Here is a 22,268-nt window from a genome sequence, read left to right on the forward strand (position 1 = left end):
TGTCTTCTGCCTGTGTGCATGTCCCTGTGTTGGCCCTGTGTTTGTATATGTGTGGGCATGTCTGCGTACAGGCCCTGTATGAGCATGTGTTTGCCCATGTGTGCAAGGGGAGGAAAGGTGCCCTGGTCGTCACGGAATGTGGGTTTGTGTGGTAGAGTCCTGTCTTTTGTGGGGCCCCAACTTTGTCTGGGGTGAGTCTGAGATGTGGGTGAAGTTCTCATGACCCCAGGCTTGCTGATCTTCATGTTTCTTTAACCCTCTTTTTTTCCACCCCCCTCTCTTTTGGTGGTGTTGGGATTTGAACTCAGGGCCTCACATTTGCTATGCAGGCACTCTACCACTTGAGCAATGTTCCCAGCCCTTTTTTGCTTTAGTTATTTTGCAGGTAGGGTCCTAGAGTTTTGGCCTAGTGCTGGCTTCAGATCAGTCCTCTTACCTACAACTCCCTTGTAGTTGGGAAGACAGGTGCATGCCGCCCACACCTGGCTTATTGGTTTAGGTGGGGTCTTGATAACTTTTTTGCCTGGGTTGGCATTGAACCACAATCTTCCTGATCTCTGCCTCCTAAGTAGCAGAGCGTATAGGCCTGAGTCACCCAGGCTAACCCCAAATTCTGCCTCCTTGAAAGGAAGTGTAGTTGGTCAGATGTTTGTAGGTGCAGTATTTGAAAGTACTTTCCAGCTTGCTTAAATGTGAAACCCAGTAGACTGGACTTCCAGAATTCTGTGTTACGAATGGTGGGGTGGCATGGGCAGGGGGAAGAGGATGGAGACAGCGAGCTTCACTTAGCTGCTGTCTTGTTCTGTGTTGGGTGTGGAAGTGTCTGGAACATTTCTGAATGGGTACTCACTAGTGGTTCCAGATTTGGATTGGGTGGACCCTTCAGTATTCCTGAAGCTACTAGCTCAAGTAGGCCTGGGTTACTTGTTCCCTGACAGGTTGTCAACCTAGAAGATTCTTGGGGATGAAAATGGCAGAGGCCCCTGAGGTGACAGTCAGTTCAGCCACAGTGGGACAGCTCATGGGTGCTGTCCTCAGCAGGCAACAGTGCCTAAACCTTGCCTCCTAGGAAGTGCTGAGTGTTTCAGGGACCTTCCTTTGGTGATACGTGTATGTGTTTGTGTGGGTGTGTGTGCCCAAGGTGAAGACTGACTTTGCCCTGTACCAAGTGGTCTGCTATGTGTGTTTCTTTGGTTAGAATCTTTTTATTTTTTTTAGCTTATTCTTTCTTTCTTTATCTTTATTTATTTATTTATTTAATTTATTTAGAGACAGAATCTTGCTGTGTATCCCAGGCTGGTCTGGAACTTGCAAACCTCTGCTAAGATGCATGTTTACCATGGGCAAGGCCCTGGTTCCGTCCCTAGCACCAAAACATACATACATACATTAGTCAATCACAAAGTGGTTAGTCTCACCTTGGACATTACAAGGATAAGTTACTTCGAACTTGTGTGGTGGCTTTTTCTTTTCTTTCTTTTTGTGTGTGTGATCCTCTTGATCTCAGCCACCAGGTAGCTAGTAGCTAAGATTACAGGCGTGAGCCACTGGTGCCCAGCGGGTGACACTAGCGTACTTCCTTCCATCCTTCTCCCCCAGTATCCTTTCCTTTCCCTCTCCTCCCTTGCTGACCCTGTCTCTCCCACAGCCCCATATACATTCATGTCCCATTATCATCCTTTGTGGCTTTTGTGTTGGATCTCAGGACTGTGAAGTTAATTCTTTTTCCATTGGCGATGTCTTTCTCTTATATGGGCGGGGGGGAGGAAGCTCCTGGAACACACTTTTTCCTTTGTCCCTTCTAAAGTCAATTGTCCTGACAAGTGCTATGCTTGTTGTCCTTAACCTACCTCTGGTTCCCAGATTATGCTGTGGTAAGAACCTTCTCTGTGACCACCTGTTTGAAGGTGGTGTCTGGGAGTGGAAGAGACGTGGCGATTTACTCCTCTTGCCCTGCTGCTGAGTGTGTGCATCTGGGTTGGTGTTGAAGAGTGGCCAGTGCTGTCCAGAGCAGTGTGGGTCTCCACAGTGGGGGTTTGTTCCCAACTCTGTGACATGCTGTGTCCAGGGCCCAGGACCTTTCACCGTTCATTGGTGAGGGGGATGCTCCCCTTCCCTGGAGGCCTTTGCAAGGTAAGGTGCCCGAGCTTAAAAACTCAGGAATACTTGCCATGAGGAAGCACAAAACCCAGCAGTGACTCCAGGGCTTAACCCCGTAGGGTGAGATGCTAAATGGTGTAGTGGCCGCCTGGGTGGCAGGCTGTGGGGATGAGGCTGGCTCCTGTCAGAGCCTCCTGCTGGTGCCCTGCTGCAGTGGAGATGGTGCTTTCTGCAGTCTCTCACAGATCTTCCCAGGCTGGTTGTGGCAGCTTGGCTCCAGTGTCAATTCAGGAGGACTGTTTCAGTCACAGGTCGTGCTGGTAAAGCGTGGCTTGGTTTCGTTTTATGTACTAGGAATGGAACTCAGGGTCTCGGCATGCTAGCAATCACACTACTGTTGAGCCACCCCCTGGCCCCGCGCGTGTGGGAGGCAGCCCTGGCTGGCCAGAGCCAGCTAGATGGGAGCCCAGGCAGTCCCGTTCCCGCCTCTCTGCTTTGCTCTGTTCTGCAGCAATAGCTGAAGGAGTTGAGCATTTCTTTTTTCTTATTTGGTGGTGCTAAACACATGGCCTTGCATTTGCTAGGTAGGTAGGTGCTTCACCACTTGAGCCATGCCCCCAGCCCTTTTTGGCTTTAGTTACTTTTTGGATAGGTTCTCAGACTATGATCCCCCTGCATGTGTGTACCACCGTGCTTGCCTTATTGGGTGAATGGGGTCTTGCTAACTTTTTGTCTGAGCTGCCCTCAAACTGTGATCCTCCCCATCTCTGCCTTCTGTGTAGCTCAGATTAGAGGTGTGAGCCACTGTACCCGGTGCTTTGAGCATTTCTTATCTGAAAGGATAGGCAAAGAAATCCCAGCCCTCTCCTGAAAGTTGGGTACCTCTCGTGAGGTCACTTGGCACTTTGTTTTCTTTGCAGCATCCCTGGACTTGGCTATTTGTGGGCCTGGCTCTGCCTATAAGATAGACTGGCTTGGTGCTCAGAACTCAAGGGATCCTGTTTGTCCTAGAGTCTCACTTGTCTGGAGTTGGACATGAGGGGAGCTCAGGGCTCACCCTGGTGAGGTCATCTGCCAGTCCTTGAGTTCAGCCCATGTGCTGCAGGAAGAGGATTGGGGCATGCAGTGATGTCCTGGTTTCCACTCTGAAAAAGTGTGTGCAGGTGAGTTGGTTCTCTCCACCATTTGCCTGACCTACACTTCCAGCTAGTGGCTATGTGACGAGGCTGGGGCAGGTGCGGTTCCAGCTGGTTTGAGACAGGACAGGGTAAAGGTGCTTGCATGCTGCATATACCTCCTGCTCAAAGTGTTTCCAGAACCTAGTAGAGCACTTGCCTGGCAAGAGTGAGGTCCTGAGTTCAACCCCCGTACTGCCCTCCCTGCCCCCACTGCCCCCTAAAAAAACCCAAAGCAAAGTTTCAGGGCTGTTTTCTGCACATGATTTGGGAAGTGGAGGGAGGACTGGTTGGTCCTGAGCATCTTAGGAGAGCAGGGTTCTAAATCATGCTTTTGGTGCCGTGGGTACGACAATCTTGGTGGTTTTGTCTGCATGTAGTTTGGCCTCAAAGTGATGATGTGGCTCTACCTTGAAGACATGGGAAGTGCGATAATTCAGACTCCAAGGGGCTTGTACCGTGCGGTTCCACTTACACCAGGTCGCTAGAGACCTCAGTCATGGAGACAGCCAGGGCTAGGGTGGGGACAGGGAGTGAGTGACTAGTAAACACTGAGTTTCAGTTTTACCAGATGAAAGGTTATGGAGCTGGATGGTGGTGCTGGTTACACAACACTGCAGTGTTTCCAGCTCATTTGAACTGTGCACTTGAGAATGGCTCAGGTGTACATTCTATGTTACTTGTGCTGTGCCACAATAAGAAAATGGAGCTTTTCTCCATTCAGAAGGAACCTGTGTCCTCATGAGAACATGTATTCTGTCCCTTAAGTGTTGACGTAGGGAGAAGGGGGAAAAGGCGCTCGCATTTGGGGCTGTTTTGCCCTGGGTACTAGGAAATTAAAAACACAAGTTTGTGGTTCTAGAAGGCTCATTGTAACATCATCCTGGGAGGAGAGTGTTGGGGCGCAGAGATTCTGTGGGATTTACTCATTCCCTAGAGGGGCTTCCCCCAGCTTGGTGGGGTGGCTCTAGGTCCCCTGAAGTTTTCAGAGCATCTGGGGAGAACAGCCACCTGAAGGTCTGTTTCCAGTGCACTGCTTGGGGTCACAGGTATTTCCCATTTTCCTCTAACTATTTCAGTGAGCTCTTCCTGCTGCGACATGCGGGAGGGAGCAAGAAGATGGGGGAGACCTATTTCTCATACACACTGACACCACAGAATATCTCAGTGACTTCAAATGTTGGGCGTCTCCCCATGCAGCAAGTGGCCCTTGAAAAGAGCAGACACCATCTTGTATCCTGTAATCCTGACTAGTTCTGAAATGATCTCCCTAGAGGCAGAGGCAGACCCCGAAGGCCAAGGCTTCATTCCCAATACCATCCCCACTTCCGATGCCCTTCAGTGGTCCCAGTGGCTGTCCCTATGCTTCTGACCAACTGATTAATAAATTGGAGTCCCATAACCCCCTTCAGGTTTGGTTCATTTGCTTGAGCAGTTCCCAGACTCCAGGGAACCCTGAACTTGCATTTTCTGGCTGGTCACAAGCGAGGTCACAGACAGGCATGACGAGGCAGGTGGGAAGGCAGCCACCCTCCAGGCCCATGTATGTTTCCTGCTCTCCAAAATCCCCCAGAATCTCCTGTCCTTTTCTGAATTCAGAAGGAACTTGAGTCCTCATGAGAACACGTATTCTGTCCTTTTAACTGATGGTGTAGAACAATGAATGGCATGTCTACCAGTGAACTTTACCTTCAGCCCCTCTCCCTCCCTCGAGGTGGGGATGGAACAGAAAGTCCCAACTTCTAAGCCTGCCCCATTCCTGCAGGTGGCAACCCCCCTGCTGAAGCAACCAGGACTGTGACCACAGTCAGCTCATTAGCATAGATGTAAGCTCATTAGCATAGATGTAAGCTCATTAGCATGGGAGGCACTGTCTTTGGAGATCCTAAGAATTTTAGGAGTTGGGTGCCACAAAATTGGCAGAAGACCAAATGTGCATTTCACAATGTCTGTAGGAGAGGCTAGTCCCTAGATTCTCATTATTAGCCACAAAGTCATTTCCTCTTTCGTTCTTACGACCTTTTTTCCAGGTGTCCTTTAATATTGCAACATAGCAGGTATTGTCACTACTGAGCACTTGTAAAGTCTTAGAGGCACATGGTTTCTGGACATTGAAGCGTGGGTGTTTCTGTGCAACTTTGGCCTGCTGTGTGGACTGGGGGGGCAGCCTGTGGCGAGTGGGAGTGGAAACACTGGTGTTGGGAGGGTCATCCGTCTGTAAGCTGAGGCATCTGGAGGAGTGACCCCTATCACAGTGGTCCTCTGACTGGTCCTGAGTCCCGTCCTGCAGGGCAGCCCAAGGAATCTGGGCAGGCAGCCTCTAGCCCACTGCTAGAGGCAGGAAAGCCACAGCTGGGCAAGGAAGCATGGGCCTTTGGGGTGGTTTGGTGGCATGAGAGGGAGGGAGGGAGGCCTGAAGTGCTGAGGAGGGAGGTGGGCAGGTGAAGGCACAGCCTTTGGAAGGGTGGGGTTCCTGTCTGAGGAGCTGGGGGTTTAGGATGGGATCCTGAATCCCAGCTGTAAGAAAGGTGTGGGGCTGGGGTGTGGTTCAGTGACAGCACTTGCCTAGCATGTGGGAGGCCCTGGGCTCTATCCCAGCATGGCCAAAAAAAAAAAAAAAAGTAGAGGAGGGCAGTGCTGGGCGTGGAGCACAGGCACTGAGGAAGCTCTTGGTTCCCAGTGGTGGCCAGAGAGAGGAGGCCCTTCCAGACCCAAGGCCATGGGGCCTCTGAGGCCTTCAGACAGCCTACGAGGGACTCGTGAGCAACAGCTGTGCCCCTGGGAGGCCTGGTCGGCTGGGGCCTTGCCTATCTCCGTGAGGCTGCTTCCTGGCGTTGACTTGCTCTTCTAATTAAGGACAGAGTCTGTATCTGTATTGCTGTGTTTTTGCCTCGAGTCTGTGGTGGAAACTGTGGTCTGGAATGGGTGTTTGACAACACCCAGGAGATGCCATTCTGCCCTTTCCTCCTCTGTGCCCAGCTGGGTGCTAGATGAGGCGGTGAGCAAGAGGCCTTTCTTCTGGGGGGACCTTAGCCTTTGCAGAAGAGGTTGAAGAGCAAGTTTCAGCAAAGGAGATTTCCCTGTTGGAAGTGAAGGCAGTCCCCACAGCTGGGCCGGCCAGCCGATAGAGCAGGGCTGGCTAGGGACAGCTTGAACTCGAGGATGGATGGGAGGGGAGGGAGGATGGGCAGCTCTCCTGGTGTTGGTAGTAGTATGTGCAAAGGCCTGGCTGTGGGAGTAGGGGGGCATGGTGGGTCTGGGGAGCCAGAGGCGACCAGGGGATTGGAGTTACGAGCATGGGGTGTGTGGTATGTTTATGTGTATGGGTCTGCGCAGAGGCACTGCAAGCAGTAGGGACATCTCAAGGGGCATTAGGAATGACCTGTTGGCTCAGCGCGAAACTGTGATTTTACCATTGCCAAGGGAAGAAGGCAAACTAGGGGGCTTGAAGCACATGCCGTCACTCCAGTGGGTGTCTGGGCTCAGGAACTGAGACCAGGACTCTGTGTCTGCACACACCCCCCCCCTCAATCCAGTGCCAGCTCTGGTTGCCAGGGATGGGCCTGTGTGGCCAGTCTCCCCGTTGGCTTCTTGGTCCTCCTGGGTCTCGTTCCTCATGTCTCTAGTCTGTTGATTCAAGCTCTCCCCTGCTCCCTGGGGACACATGGTTAATGAGGCTCTATGCCTTGGGGTGAGCAGGTAGTGCTTGTCCTGGGACCGACCTGGAGCCTCAGCACCAAGATGAGCCTCTGCCCTGGTGGCAGTTGTGTGCTATCATGGCCAGGGTCACCTTTATCTCCTTCCTAAGCAACCTTTAAGGCTCAGCACAATCCATCAGAGGTGGGGCTTTCTCCTCTCGTTCAAGACAGATCATATTGTTGGCTTTTAGCTTTAAGCATCTCTGTCATCTTTGTCACCATTACTTGGTTCTGCTGTTATAGGCAAAAGTAGCCATAGACAGTATGTACTGGTGCAGCTGTGTGTCCCCACCTTAGGAAACTGAATCTGGGTTGGGGTGCAGCTCAGCAGTAGAGCATGTGCTTAGCATACACAGGTCTCCCCCTTCCCCCCCAGTTCTGTCCCCAACACCAAAAGAAAGGAAAAGAAGCCGGGGCATAGTGGCCACGCTTGTAACTCCAGCACTAGGTGGGGCGGGGCTGGTGGAGACAGGAGGATTGCAAGTTCCAAGCCAGCCTGGGCTACATGGTTGGACCCTGTCTCAACCTCCCGCCCCCTGCCCAGCCACCCACCCAACAGAAAGAAAGGAAAACAGAATCTTTGGTGTAAGCCCACCCACCTCTCCCTAACCTGCCAGCACATTCGGGAGCAGCGTAGCCTCTGCTGTGCCCTCCCTCAGTTTGCCCCACCTGGAAGAGCATGATAATGTGCTGGTGCAGTTGCTGGGACCTTTAGCAGAGATGAGCCAGGTGACCCATGTGAAGGGCAACACTCGGTTTGTGCAGAAGAAGTGGGCTTAGGGGGCCTGGGAGAGGAGCAGGGAAGGTGAAAGTGCTGTTGGATTTCAGCTTGGACTTTGCAGGCCTATGTCACATTCCCAGGATGGGATTGGAGCTGAGGTGGTATTAATTTGGGTGTAGACATAGTTGGAAACTTTGATAGACAGCACAAGTGCTGCTGAGGGTCGTTTTGGTAGGAGAAGGGAGGTGTACAGCAGTTTCCATGGGGCTGGGCCCCAGTGTGCAAGGGCAGCGGGGCCCTCTAGGGGCACCTCTAGAGCCCAGGCTTTCCTGCCAGGTGCCAGCGGTCCCTACAACACCATCCTGCTCTGACCACAGGTGAATCTGTAACCAGCCAGAGCTCCACAGACAGTAAGTGGCTGGTGTCTAGCTGTGCCTCTGCCCAGAAGTTGAAAGGGAACATCCTCACTTGCCTGGCTAGAGAGGATAAAATGGCAACAAAAGACTGCTGTTGTCCCAAGTACAGCAACTTGAGTTCATGTAAATCACTGGCCACCATCTCGAGTATGGTCTTCCCTTGGGTGGGGACGTTGTGCATCTGGGTGTGGGGGATTGTAGGGTAGGGGCTTGTATTGTGTGTGTGAGCATGTGTGTGCATGGTGTATAAGTGGAGTACCCAGGTGCAGGGTCAAAGCCAAGCCATAGTGATTTATCAGGGGAGTGCAAGAGTCTCTTATGAGCTGGTAATTGTGTACTTAAGGGTTACTTGATACGTCTTAAATGTATGGGTTGGAAATAAAACGGTAAAAGCTCTCTGAACCCAGCCAGTGTGAGGTGCAAGTATTGTTGATGAAAAGTGATTATGGTCTATGTTCAAGAAATGGTCGGTGTTCTGAGAATGCCGAGTGGTCTTTGCTTGGTGTGGGCTCCTTTGTGAGTCTGGAACTCATTGTATGGAGGCTGCTATGGGCCTCACACACGGGCTTTGCATTTGATGCCATCCCTGCTTGTTCACGCACATGCGTTTCTACAGAGCACCAACTATGTGTCAGACACCATGGGTTCCTGAAATAAGACCAAGCATCAGACATGCAACAAAGCCTGCCATCATTGCTGGGTGAGAAAGTCCCAAGTCACAGCAGCTGTGTTGTATAGAGTGGGAGGGGGACAGGAGTCCAGTTAAGGGTCCCCATTGCAGCAGGGAGGATGCTGTACCAGATTGCGTAGAGGTCTGGATGGTGGGTGAGTCCCAGGAGGCAGCTCTGGACTTTTGTCTGATAATTAATTGGAAGGCTGGATCTGGCATAGACTGAGTCAGAAAGGTCAAGACTGAGGGTGAGAGTCTGGGGTTCTTCAAAGCACTGTGGGTGCTGTGACTTGCCCTCCTCCCAGCAGTGTGGCCCCTCCACCAAGTCTCTTGTGCCTCACAGAGCAACAGGGTGAGAGGAGCTTTCAGCCCTCCACACATGTGGATCTGTTTTGTTTGCTGATGTACTTGTTTTTGTGCCCATGACACACTGTGTTGGTTATTGTGGCTTTACATAGGGTATGTCCTTCAAATGTGTCCATTTCCCTGTAGTGTTCTTATTCTGGGCTCTTCTCATTCTCATGTTGTTGGTGGTTTTGTTTGTTTGTTTTTTCCCTATGCTGAGGCTGGAATCTGGGGCCTTGTACATGCTCAGCTCTACCTGGGCCATACCCTAGCCTCCACGTACAAGGATCAACTTGTTTCTACAGAGAAGTGTGCTGGAATTTTTCTTATTGGGATTGCATTGAATTTATAGATCAGTGTGAGAGAGAATTGATGTCTTCTAATACATGAAGAAGGGTTCGCTCTCCATTTGGCTTCTGTTGACTGTTGGTTTCGGTGGGATCTCCCTGTCTTGCCCAGGCCGCTCTGAACTCCTGGACTCAAGCCCTCCTCCTTCCTCAGTCTTCCAAGCAGCTGTGACCACAGGTGTGAGCCACCCTGCCCAGCTTCATGGTACTTTTTTTATTCTTAAGCACTTCACACTTGTACGCTAGTGTAAATGGAATTTTGTTGAGGTTTTGAGTTCTGGGAGGCTGATGCTAGTATGTAGAAATACAGCCGGCTTTCTTATGCATGAGGTTCTCCGGCACAGGGAACTGTATCTCACTAAATCCATCGCACCTCCGGAGTCGAAAGTGTGCTGACTGCCTCACCTCTCCACCCTTCCAGCTTAGGCACAGTGCACTGGAGGGCCGGCCAGGTGGAAGCTGTGAGGCACAAGGCCACATATTGCTAATCCAGAAATAGTTCCAAATTCAGGGTTTGAAATATATTTTACCTGAATTGGCATGTTTTTGTACCAGGGTAAAATTGAAATCAAGTAGGCTGAACCATGGTAAAGTGGGGACCATGTGTATTGACCTTGATCCTGCACAAAAGCAGGTACTTGGGACACTCAGGCGCCGCTGCCCAGGCTCCCCACCCCCAAGCAGCCTGCATGAAGAGAGAATTAGGACTAACGCCATCCACTGTGAAAATTTCCCAGCCTGAGTAGAGACAAAAAGTGCAGGAAGGACTCTTCCTAGAGCCCTGGTGGTGTCTGGGGCCAGCCCTGGGCCTCACTTAAGGAGGTGCCACGTGCTTCTGGTGCCCTTAGTTCTTTCCGGTGTCCACTGCTATTCGCTCCTGGCCTTACTTTGCAAGTCTTCCTGTGGGAGTAATTCTCGCTACCCATGAACCGTGAATTGCTGTGAACCCAGTTTAAAAATAAAGGTTTCATATCAGAGCAAGCTCCTGGCAGTCATGTGGGTGCAAAGAATGACAACAGAGGTGATGTTGACACTTGGAGGCAAGCTACAGTGGACAGAGCTGCTGGGAGTCTGGGACTCAGCCAGTTCCCTAGGTTTAACCCCTGGCCCACAGCCCTGGATGTCGGACCCCACGAACTGAGTGGCAGTCTTGGGGCCATTCTGTCTCTGTGACAGAATACCTGAACATTCTTGAGCCCTAGTTTTCCTGTCTGTGCAGCAGATTCCCCAGGGCTGGAGATGACCCCTGGGGTTAGAGGTGAGCTGCCTGAGGCAGGTGAGTGTGCCTGTTCCAGATGCATTGTGCTCTCCTTTTCCTCAGGGACAAACATAGCACTGCCTGGAAAGGTGGAGGGTTTCCCATGGGGTCGGTGCTGGGGACCACGGTGCTACTTTCAGAATTCTGTATTCACAGCAATTCACAGCTTATGAATAGCAAGAAAGGAGGACTTGCAAAATAAGAGTGGTAGTGAATCTCAGTGTAGGTGAGCCCTGGGTGCTACCTACACACTTTGTGACCCTGGGCGGTTCCTGACACCAGGTACTTGAGATCCCTTAGCTGTGAAATAGGCTCGATTCTGTCATCACCCCTAAGGTTGTCTTGGAGATTCACAGGCATAAAACGGTACAAGATGTGCACTAGGAGGCACCTAGTTAGTGTTACTATTTCTGTTATTCATGTCCTTACTGTTGTGACAAACCTTGAGCCATCTACCTGTGTGTTCATCGTGTGATGGAGCAATCATTTAAGTCAGGCACATGGCTGTTCACACCTTCAGGCCTCCAGAGATGGTGGCGAAGATGGTGTCTGAGGTGTTGGTGGTTACTGGCCATCACCATATTAGTTCATACCTTGGAGTCAGTAGAGATTATTTCCTGAGCATGCCCCCCATGGCGGAAGCGGCGCAGCAGGCAGACCTCTCCTGGACATCTAAAATTTTGCTGTTCTGGTGGTTGGAGACATTTATTTTTTCCATTTCTGGGAATGGAACCTAGGGCCTTAGACATGCTAGGCAAGTGCTCTACCACTAAGTTACATCCCCACCCTCTTTTATTTTAATTTTTTTGGTGGTACTAGAGTTTGAACACAAGACTTGGTGTTTGCAAACCAGGTGCTCTACCACTCGAGCTACTCCTCCAGCCCCTTTTTGTGATGAGTACTTTTTCGAGCTAGGGTCTCGAAAACTATTTGCCTGACTGGCTTCGAACTGCAGTACTCCTGATCTCTGCCTCCTGAGTAGCTAGGATTGCAGGTGTGAGCCACCGGCGCCTGATGAGCCCTATTTTATTTGTTTGTTTTTTTCCAGCAGTTCTAGGAATGGAACCCAAGGCCTTGCATTCGCTAGGCAGGTGCTCTACCACTGAGCTGTGCCCCCAGTCCTAGAGACATTTTAAGTTCTAGTGCGTTCCTGAACCCTTCCCTGGAAACTCAGTGCTTCTTTCTCTGTCCTTTGGTTTAGGTTGGTCAGCACGTTGATGCAAGTTGCCTCTTGACGTAGCAAATTGCCTCTCATGGCCGCCTGGTAGGACCAGCATCCCGGACCCTGAGGCCAGGTGAGTGCATAGGGTCTGGCATCTGTGGAGTGAAGTGGTCTGACTTGTCCAGCTGACCTCAGTCCTTGGCTGCTGAACTGAGTGCTGCTTCTGAAGCCGACAGCTTCTTCGTTGAGAAGACAGGGAAGCAGGTCCTTGTGGGGCTGCTGAGGCTTGGGGAAAGATGACGTTCACATTGGCCACTCATTGTGCAGCCCAGGACTAAGTAAGAGGGCTGTCCTCTGAGGATCAGGGGCAGAGGATAATCCTGGCGGGTGGCCTTTGCCCTCCAGCTCTTTTGCGATTTCCCAATGCTGCCCTAAATGGTTAGAATTTTTCCTTAATCGCTGCCTAGAGTGGGGCCCTGCAGTGTGCTTGGAGGTGGTCACCCTCGCCCCACCCGGTGCCAGCTCAGGTGGCCTGTGTGGGGCTCTTGGGGGTTGGGGGCGGATTGCAAGGACTGCCTGATCTGGCAGAGCAAAGCTGCACAGCTGTGTGGGAGCGATTCTCTTTCACCGTCAAGAGCCGGCAGTGACTTTTTGGCCCAGGGGCCATCTACCTCAAGAAGAATATAGTCCTGAGCAGCGTCCTTGAACTCTGAGGCAGCTCAGTGACCTCCTGGGTCAGCTGCTTTCTTTTGCAGACTGTGATACACTTGGCCCAGAGGTGGCAGGTAGCTCGCCCAGGGATTCATCCTCCTCTAATGGTGTCTTACCAGCTACACAGGGTGAAATTTGGCCACTCTTAACGTGCCTGCTGTGCTGAATACAGTACTTGACAAGTGCTGGGGATTAGTTTGGTTTTTATTTTTGTTTCTGAGACAGAGTCTGGCTATATAGTCCAGTCCGACCTTAAACTCGCTGTCCTGCTGCCTCAGCCTCTGGATGGAGCCACCCCTGCACCTGGCTTAATTCATCCATTTATAGGTACATTTTCTGTATCCAGGAGTTGTTTGGCCATCACCTGTGTAATTCCAGACATGTCCATCACCTCAGAAAGAAACCCCATACCTGTCATCAATACAGCAGTAGCCCCCAGCCCCTGGCATCCGTGATCTACTTCCTGTCTCTGCATTTCCCAGTGGAATTACACACCATGTGACCTTTGTCCTTCCTTCCTCCCTTCCTCCCTCCCTTCCTTCTCTCCCTCTCACCCCCCACCCTTCTCTTCTTTTCTTGTTTCTTCTCTCTTCCAGGGTCTCAACCTCATAGTGATCCCCCTGTCTCTGCCTCTCAAGTGATGGGATTGCCATGTAGCCTTCGGTGTCGGGCTTCTTGCATGTCTGTGCTTGAGGTTCACCCACACTGTAGCATGTATCGCTGCCTTTTTTTTTTTTAAGTACTGGGCGTCAAACCCAGGGCCTTTTGTATGCTAGGCAAACACTTAACCCCTGAACTCCATCCCCAGATCCTAGGGCTTCATTTTTATGACTGAATACTACTTCATTGTACAGACAGGACCATGTTTTGTTTCCCATTCGTCGGTTGAGGGACCAAGTTGCTGCTCCTTTTTGTCTGTTGTGAATAGCGTTGCTTTTAACACTCACATACACGTTTTTGTTTTGAGTGCTTGCATTCCTTCTGTTCTTTTGGGTATATTTCTAGGATGGATTTGCTGGGTCATGTGTTATCTTGGTATTAAATGTCTTCTGTAATTGCCAGGTTGTTGTCTATGGTGGCAGCAGTCCTGTGTCCCCCACCCTGCATAGGGCTCCCAGAGCTCTTGGAGACAAGGACAGGCTTGAACTATGTTTATGCCTCAAGCTCCTTTGTTGAGATGGGATATGTGACTTTCTTTTGTTCTGCAGCCCAGGACCCTGTCGGGGCAGTGGGGCTGGCTGAAGGTTCTGGTCCAGGCCCAGCACTGCTGCTCTGCTTGGCACTTATGGGGCCGGAGTGCCTTGGAGGAAGCCAGTGGAGAGTGGAGGGGCCCCACCCCCTTCTCTGTCGCCAGCCAGGCACAGCTATGGCATCACCATACTCAGCGTGGGATTCAGCAGGACACTTCCAAAGGCCAGCCCCGAGTTGCTTATGGGGTCATCCTCTTCCCTGCCAGTGTGCCAGGGGACCTGAAAGGACAGTGAGCGCAGTCGCAGCACACCAGGCCCAGTGTCACACAGATGAGGTCCCAGTACAGGAGTCATCTTTCAAGATTTATAAACATTTCAGCTTGTGCACTTTTCGCTGTGGCACGTGAGGCCACCTAGTACCCAAGCAGATTGGGGTTTCTCCAGAGAATGCAAGTGTGCTCCCCTTTTGGATGTGTCCTGGTTTAGTAATAGCCCATACTAACTTCTAGTTGAAGCTGTGTCCTGTGGTCAGCTGGGATATCCCCGTTCCTGGCACTTCCCTTCCCTTCCTGAGATGCACACAGTCCACCCCAGCTCCATGTTCATGTTTATTTCCATGCACACAGAGCGCAGACTGAGTACTCAGCTTCATGGACGTGGCGTGTGCCCTTGATCTCACTTGACGGGGTCTTGTTTGTTCATCAGGGACACCCTGCCTACAGGCTGAGTGTTAACGGGTGTGAGTGTGGAAAAGCAGATCCTTCACAGAGTGTGTACTGCAGACTGAGTGGATGGCGTGGATGGCCATGACCAGTGTGGATGGTGCCTTCCTGATAGTGGAATCCTGTGGAGTCCCTGGAGCAGTTTTGTTTTGTTTTGTTTTGTTTTGTTTTGTTTTGTTTCTTTGTAGTACTGGGGTCTGAACTTGGGGGCAGGCTTCAAACTGCCATCCTCTGCCTCCTGAGGAGCTAGGATTATAGGTGTGAGCCTCCAGCCTGGCATTTCTGATAGAAAACACCGGAGGTGGATTTGTGTCCGGTGGTGGGAACACGCACTGCTGGAGTGGGTTTTGGGGCTCCCCAGCTCCTTGGGAGGGGAATATGCAGTATTTAGCAAAACTACCTGTGAGTTTCCCCTTTGCCCCAGCAGTTCCTCTTGATGAAGTGTTTTCCACACATATGCTGTCAGACATCAGGAGTGATTGTGACAGGACTGTTCCTTGCCACACTCAGAAAGAACAGAGCCAAGAATGGCTACAAGGTGTGTTTCAGGCTGGGTGCCCAAGGGGGTGGATTCTGCCTTGGCGGAGGGATGTCTTTTGAGCTGTGGTGACAGGGTTTCTAGGTGAAGTGGCACGCAGAGTGAAGAGGACAGTGTGGGGCCGCTTACCTATGCCAGGTGTATTTGCATATCACCTCTTACTTTATTGTTTTTGCAGTGCTGGAGGTGTACCCCAGGACCTCAAGGCAAGCTCTCTGCCACAGAGCTGCACCCAAGTCCCAAACTGAAATTTTGTACAGCTGATTTCAGGAGTCAGTTTTGGGTTCATAGTAAAAATACCAATATTACTGCTCTTGTTTGTCCTAGGAGAAAACAAATAAGTGATGTCTTTAAGGACCAAAAGTTTAAACACAAAAGAAAATGCAAATATAATGGCACAGTTCTTAGGCAAGGCATGGCAGTACACGCCTGTAATCCCAGCACTTGAGAGGCTGGAGGCTAGCCTGTCTCCAAACACATATCAGCGCTCCTAAGTGAAACTGGCGCTTAGGTTATACACCAGTGGTGACGTCAGAAAGGACCTACAGGCCATTCCTCACCTCCCCGGGTGGTTGGGAGCAAGAGCAAGCGCCAGAGTTAGATGTATTGATGGAACAGGTGCGCTCAGTGCAGAGTATTTGCTCTGCATACTAAGTCCCTGGGTCCTGCCCACAGCATTGGAAAACAACACGAGTGGTAGTTCCACAATTTGGAGGCCAGACTGGGCAGGAGAGCGAGACCCATCTCACAACAGGTAAGTAGAAAAATGTGTAAAACTTTGGGGGCTCATGTTGGCACTCAAAGGACAGGAGGAGACTCAGCATTCCTTTCTGAGGATGTTAGGGGACCAACTGGTTTTCTGAAGGTTGCTACCACGAGGAAAGGCAGGCTGCATTTATTCCGCCACCTTTGTGGACCAAGCCTGCAGTGGGGCACGTGGCGGCAAGCGCACACTCACAGCACTGCCCCTCTGCAGTGCCAGTGTGTTCCGTGCACGTGATGAAGCAAGGCAGGGGTCCATTTTAGTTAGATGGCCGCAGTGCCAGTGATGTGCTAACTCACACGAAGCAGTAGAACCTTACTGTGTGTAGTTCTGCAGGCACCTTCTGAAACTGGGGTGCCAGATAGGGACCATCAGTGGCCACCAACCTCCAAGGAGGGCACCATGTGCTTCCAGCGGGGTGTGCACAAGTCCTGTCATGAGACTGATCACATCATAGGGACACCACCGCAAAACCCAGCAGTGGGGAACAGGGCAAACGACCCAATTCCTTGAGCCTGTGGTGGCGAGGAACTGGGGGGATGGGCACAGGCTCCAGATTTCACCAGGTGGGACTCCTGCAAAGATTGACAGGTGGTTATGTTGTTGAGGTCAGCATGGTGTTGCCATTGAGTAATAAAGGGTTGTTCAGAGGATGGTTGTTGGGGGGTAGCATATGGAGAACACAGGGCTGGACCCCAATGGCTTGGAGCCTGGCAGTGGGCACATGCTGTCAGTTACACTGCTCTTACTGTTCGTGTGAGCGTGGTAGATTTTCTAAAGCCCAGTGGGATGAGGTGGCCATGCCTGTACTCCCAGCACTATGGCAGGAGGACTCCAAGATGGAGTGTAACGTGGCCAAATTCTGTCTGAAAAAACAAACTGTTTAAAAGTTGGGTTTGACTGAGACCTTCCCTCTGGGAGCTTGGTGGTAGTGCAGACCGTCCAGAGCATTTTACAGAATTGGAGTCCCAGCTGCTTAGAAGTGGTTTTGGGTCAAGGAGAAAAGCTCAGCAGAGGTTTTGGAAGCACTAAGAGGGACTGTGGCCTGAGTCACAGCTAGCATAGCTGCCCTTCATGGTGTCTGTGGAGAGGGTTTGCCATGGAGTAGTGCCCATTCCTTGTCACAGATGAGCAAGCTGGGGTCTTGGAGGTGGACTGCACTCTCTGGCTTTGGCCTGATCAGTTGGGTGCCACTGGCATCTTCCAGGTGGCACCACTTTCCTCCTCCACTTAGGCACCTCTTATCCCTCTTGTGTTTCTCCACTTAGTGCTCTGACTATAACTGGTTTTTTTTTTTCCCCCTAATCAGTGTCAAAGACTGAGGGTCAGGCTCAGTGGCAGAGCCCTGGTCTAGCATGTGTGAGGCCTTGGGGTTTCACTCCATCCCTGGCACCACAAAAAAGATGAGACCTGTGTCATCTCCCCACTGGTGTCCTGCACACATAGCAGTTGTGTCTGATCCAGTGTGGACAAAATAGGTGGTTGGCTGGTTACCAACATGACTGTGTTTCATGCGAAGTTGTGCTATAGGGAGCCAACTAACAACCCGGGAGAGACTTCAGCCCCACATTTCTTGGGCCTGTGCTATGTCCTCTGTCCCCTCACTCCCCATGTTCTCCCAGAAGGCTCCAGGGGCCTGGGCTGTTCTGAGTGGGAACACTGTCATTGGAACCCCCAGGGTTGTCCTTGGGCCTGTTCAACTGTGGCCCTGCTTAGAAACCAAAGCAGGTGTTGGGGCTAGTGAGCAAGTGAAACCACCGAGAGTTTGAGGCCTGGACCATCCCCGGTAGTGTGTGAGTGTAAGTAAAACTATAGCATGGAGCCTGCGACAACGCTGGGCTTGAATGCTGCTCCTCTGGTGGTGGCCCATCTGACCCCAGGTGTCTGGGACTTCCTCTGTCTTGGCTCCTCATGAATGAAATTCCCAGGTGTGTCCTGTGTCGGCCCCTTCGTCCCCACCCCCTCCAGGCACAGTGCCTTTGCCTGCGGCGGGGGGAGGGGGAGTTTAAGTCCTCCCCTTGTGGAGGGCTGGCACGACCTCCTCTGTCCCTGTGAGAACTCATGGCCCACGGCCCATGGCAGGTGGCTGGAAGCTTCCCTGAGGACTGACTATGCTGTTGGGGTCAGAATAAACCTGTCGCTACCTGTTAGTTGTTTGGCAACTAGACAGGTGTGGCTCTTGGGATTAGGATTTTTTTCATTTAAAAAGAAAAACCTGGGTGATGTTTGCAGCTTTAGAGTGCGGTTCAGTGGTATTTAATGGTTCACAGTACTGTGTAGCCATCATCATTCCCACAACCACAGTCTAAAGCCATCTACATCAGCTGCCGCTCTCCACTCTGCCTCCCCCAGCCCCTGGCAACTGCCGTCTGCCCTCTGTCCCCATGAATTTGCTGCTTTGGGGCATTTCACAGAAATAGGATGGGACAAGCCTTTTGTGTCTGAGCTCTTTAATGTCACATGGCTTTTCAAAGCTCATTCCCAGTGGATGAGAGTTTATGCCTCTTTATAGCTGAGTAGTACTCCACGGGTCAGATACACCATGTTTGGCTTTCCCACCCAACTGTACACCCACATTCAGGTTGCTTTTGCCTGTTGTGAATAGCGCTGCTTTTACTGTCCGTGTCCACCACCGCACACCTGCGTTCAGCTTTTTGGGCACATGTGAGAGCTGGAATGGCTTCACCTTTTGAGCAGCTGCAGTCTGCTTTCCCCATCACAGGGCCTTTTTACATTGACCCCAGCAACTGTGAGTGTGCTAATTTCTCCAGCTAGGTAGGTGTGAAGTGCTAGCTCACTGTGCTCTTGATTTGCATTCCCCTAACAACTAATGATACTGAGCACCTTTTCTTGTTCTTATTGCTTACTTCCACATCTTTGAGAAATGTCTGGTTAAGTCTTTGGCCATTTTTGAATTTTTTTTTTTTTTTTTTGCCTTTTTGTTGTTGAGTTGTAACAGTTCTTTTTTGGAAACTACAGGCCCTGGTGAGATCCACCTGAGCGCGGTCCCTTGTTCTCCTGCGGGTGGGAGTGCACCAGTGGGGCCAAGTGAATAAATGGAAAGAGTAAAGAAGCAACTGAGACCCAAAGGAAGACCCTTCAGGCAGGAGCAGAGGTGCAAAGGCCTTGAGGTTGGCTTTTCTGCCAGGAGGTTAGTGTGGCCTGAGCTGCAGAAACCATGGTGGGGAGGGGGAGGGGGGGTGCCAGGTGGCTGGGGTGGTCAGAAGGCTTTGTGGGCAGGGTGAGGGCATGGCTCCGATCTTACTGTGCAGCACCTTTTAACTGAAGGAGCACCAATTTTCTACCCTCCCTGTGTGCACACCTCATGTGGCAGCTCAGCTCCACTGTTGATAGGAGGTGGCATAGGTGTCTACAGAACCCCACCCCAGAGAAGGTTTTTACTTACGGACAGAAGGGGCAGTAGAGTTTCTGTGTGGCTCTTCGGGCTGTGCGGGCTGTGACACTGTGCCTTTGTGAGAAGCGGCTTACCCACGGCTCCCTGACCTATGATGCTGCAGGATGCTGGCAAGGAGTGACATGACGAGGGTGTCCGTGCTAGTCCCTGACTGCCAACATAGCACCCCTTTGCTGGGTGCCTGATCAAAGTGGCCAAATGGCAAGAGTGTATCCTGTCAGGAATGGAGGTCTTTCTGGCCCTTGGGTCCTTAGTGGAGCTGGTTGGCAGGGCTGCAGCAAGGCTGGGCCCTACAGGATGCGGGCCTGCAAGGGTTAAGGCCTCCCATTTCCTGATGTGAGCATGGCAGATGGCAGGGAAATGGCTGCTGGAAGGGGACAGAGAGCTGGTCCCTTCCCACAGGATGTGCTGGGCCAGTCAGTGATGCCCCAAGTCCAGGGCTTTGGTCACCACTCACCTGGGGAGGATTAAACTGCTCAGATCCCCCTCCCAGGTGGCACTTTTGTTTGTGTGTATATCTGTTTCTCTCCCTGAGCTGAGGGCTTGGGTACGGGCATAGACTCAGCCCCTGGTGGCTCAGGCGGCCACATGTGCTACTTCCAGCACTGGGTGCTCAGCACTTCTGAGATGTCAGCTATAGAAGCCTAGCCTTAAACTCCACTAGAGCCCTGGGAATTGTTGGTTCTCTTGAAGACACTTACCTGCCACCTGTCTCTCTCCCTGGAACCTGTGAGGGTCAGCTGCTCTTCCTCTTGTTGTCTGATGTGACTTAGAGATGTTGTTAGCAGGAAAGGGGGTGAAGGCACAGCAGTCAGGGCAGGCTGAGGCGCAGGAGCAAGCCAGTGATCTGCGTGGAGCCTTCCTGTGGCCAGGCTGAGTTGCAGTTGGTGCCATTCCTTGTTTTGAAGTTGTCAGGAGACCAGCTGTGTCTGAGGGAAGGTAACACTTTTCCTTTTTTTCCCAAATGACTCCAGGCGGGGAGTTGGAGGTCTGGGGAATAGGCTTCCCAGGCCTGGCACTGTGCATCCCTATGACTGGGTGCACCATCGGTGGTGGGGAGCGGCGGGGGTGGGGGGGTGGGGGGGGCTGTTACTGAAGCAAGAGCCTCCTTGGGGACAGTGATCCATCCATTTTTTAGAGGTGACTTTTCCTGAAGTTGCTTTGTTTCCACACAGTTCTGGAGTGAGCAGGTACCAGCTGCCCTCCACTGCAGAGGCTTAAATGTAACTTGCATGCTGGAATTTAACCAGCAAAGTTTGACTTTTTTTCCCCTAGTGCCAGGAGTACAGCCTAAGGCCTTGTGTATAGTAGGCAACTGTGCGGGCCACAACTGAGCTGCACGCACTCCAGTCCCTTTTCTTCTTCTCCTCCTTCTCCCCCAAGTGCCAGGTGGGCTTTGAGTTAGGAGAATGTGTCCCAGGCATTCAGAGGCCGGCCAGGCTCCTTGAACAGTCAGGGATCATCTCTGGCTTCCCTGGACACTGCAGGTTCTGTGTGTGTTCAGCATGAAGTGGTAGGTACGGCAAGGCTGTAATTCTGGTGACTCACAGGTGTCCTGTTGCTCCAACTCGGCCACAGAAGTGAGTGGAAATGAAGAAGTGGGCAGGAGTCCACAGGAGACTGAGGGCTGGGCTCCTGTACCCCTTCACAAGTGGGTGGTATTCTACCCAGTCTCATTTTAGCCATCTCATTTTCTTGACTGTCAAGATGGGGTTAGCTGCTCTGAACACAGGAATGACCTTTACTAGGGCTGGACTGTGACCCAGTGGTGAGCAGTTGCCTAGAACGTGCAAAGCCCTGGGTTCCATACCTTGCCTCTAAAAAAAGGAAAAAAGAACTTTGTTCAGAGACTTTTTTCTTTTCTGGTGGTGGCACTGGTGTTTGAACTCAGGGCCTCATGCTTGCTAGATAGGCACTGTACCACTTGAGCCACACCACCAGCCCTTTTGGATGATGGGACTTTTTTAGATAGGGTCTCATGAACTATCTGCTTGGGCTGTCTTCAAACTGCGATATTTCTGATCTCTGCCTCCTGAGTAGCTGGGATTAGAGGCATGAGCCACCGGTGCACTACCTATTCAGAGATATTTGGACAAGATTCTGCAGTGGGCGGGGGGCATGAAAATATGCACGTATGTGTATGTGTGAGTATGAGTACATGTGTGTTGGGAAGGTTCCTCCATGCATAGCTACCCTGGTATGCTAGAGCTGCTTGGTGTCCCATTGTCTGCTGTCTGACTGTCCCGCAGGGTCAAACGCTCTTCAGTCACAGGCATTGTGAGTCCTTTGTCCACATCCCTCTCTTCTTGCCACCTCTGGCTTCCCCAGAAACTGCCATCCAGGCATGTCTGAGAGTTTGCTGTTCAGGTTCTGCTCAGGAGCCTCTCCGTGGCCATTGCAGGCTGAAAGTGACATTGCCCACATGGGGAAGAAGCCTTTGAAAAAGAGCAGTTAGACCCCTTCCACAGGACAGAAGAGTTTGTGGGTCATGCCTCTTGTTTTTGTAAAGTGGGCATCTGCCTGGTGGCTGTGTTGGCCTCTCAGCACCAGGCAGAAGGCTTAGAAAACCCATGTGTGGTTCCCAAGTCCAGATCGCCTCAGTGTGGGCTGAACAGGATGCAGGGCCCCCACCTGACTCAGGGCAAAGTGATGTGCCCACTGACTAGGACCAGAGGTCGGCAGAATGAAGGATCAGGGTGCTGACTGGACAGAGCCTGTGCCTGGGGTAAGTCCTCTGCTGGGGCCGAGCCATAGGGCTGCAGCTGCAGGCTCAGTGCACCATCTTGAGGCCGCTAGCCCTGAAGTGACTTTGTTCTGGGATTCGATCCACCCCTCAGGACAGAACCCTGGGTGGGAAAGTGACGTGCAGGGCAGGGACCAGGGTGTGTGTGTATGCATGTGTGCACCTGTCCCCATGCACCTGGCTGCTTTCTCCCCCCCAAGCCCAGCAAAGCGTTCTCAGGGTTCCCTCGCTCAGACAGCCAAAGGCTGGTGGTCCTAGATAGCCTGGTGCACCCGGCCCTGAAGCGAAGCTCTG

The 22,268-nt window shown here is 51.8% G+C and overlaps 1 protein-coding gene across 16 annotated transcripts in view; it reads left to right on the plus strand.

Moving 5' to 3' along the window:
- Positions 1–22,268, plus strand: part of Gatad2a (GATA zinc finger domain containing 2A) — an 86,841-nt gene that overhangs the window by 28,627 nt on the left and 35,946 nt on the right. For 4 of the 16 annotated variants that reach the window (XM_074053640.1, XM_074053654.1, XM_074053639.1 and 1 more), the window contains exon 2: positions 11,932–12,025. The exons of 1 other annotated variant lie outside the window; for it this stretch is intronic. The gene's annotated coding sequence lies outside the window, so the exon portion shown is untranslated. Of the gene's footprint in view, positions 1–9,516; positions 9,678–11,931; positions 12,026–14,939; positions 15,054–15,231; positions 15,808–18,795; positions 18,968–22,268 lie in introns of those variants that run through there. 11 more of the 16 variants (XM_074053642.1, XM_074053643.1, XM_074053647.1 and 8 more) reach the window with 9 other exon arrangements.

The sequence above is a fragment of the Castor canadensis genome, chromosome 14, assembly GCF_047511655.1.
Source record: "Castor canadensis chromosome 14, mCasCan1.hap1v2, whole genome shotgun sequence".
Classification (NCBI taxonomy): domain Eukaryota; kingdom Metazoa; phylum Chordata; class Mammalia; order Rodentia; family Castoridae; genus Castor; species Castor canadensis.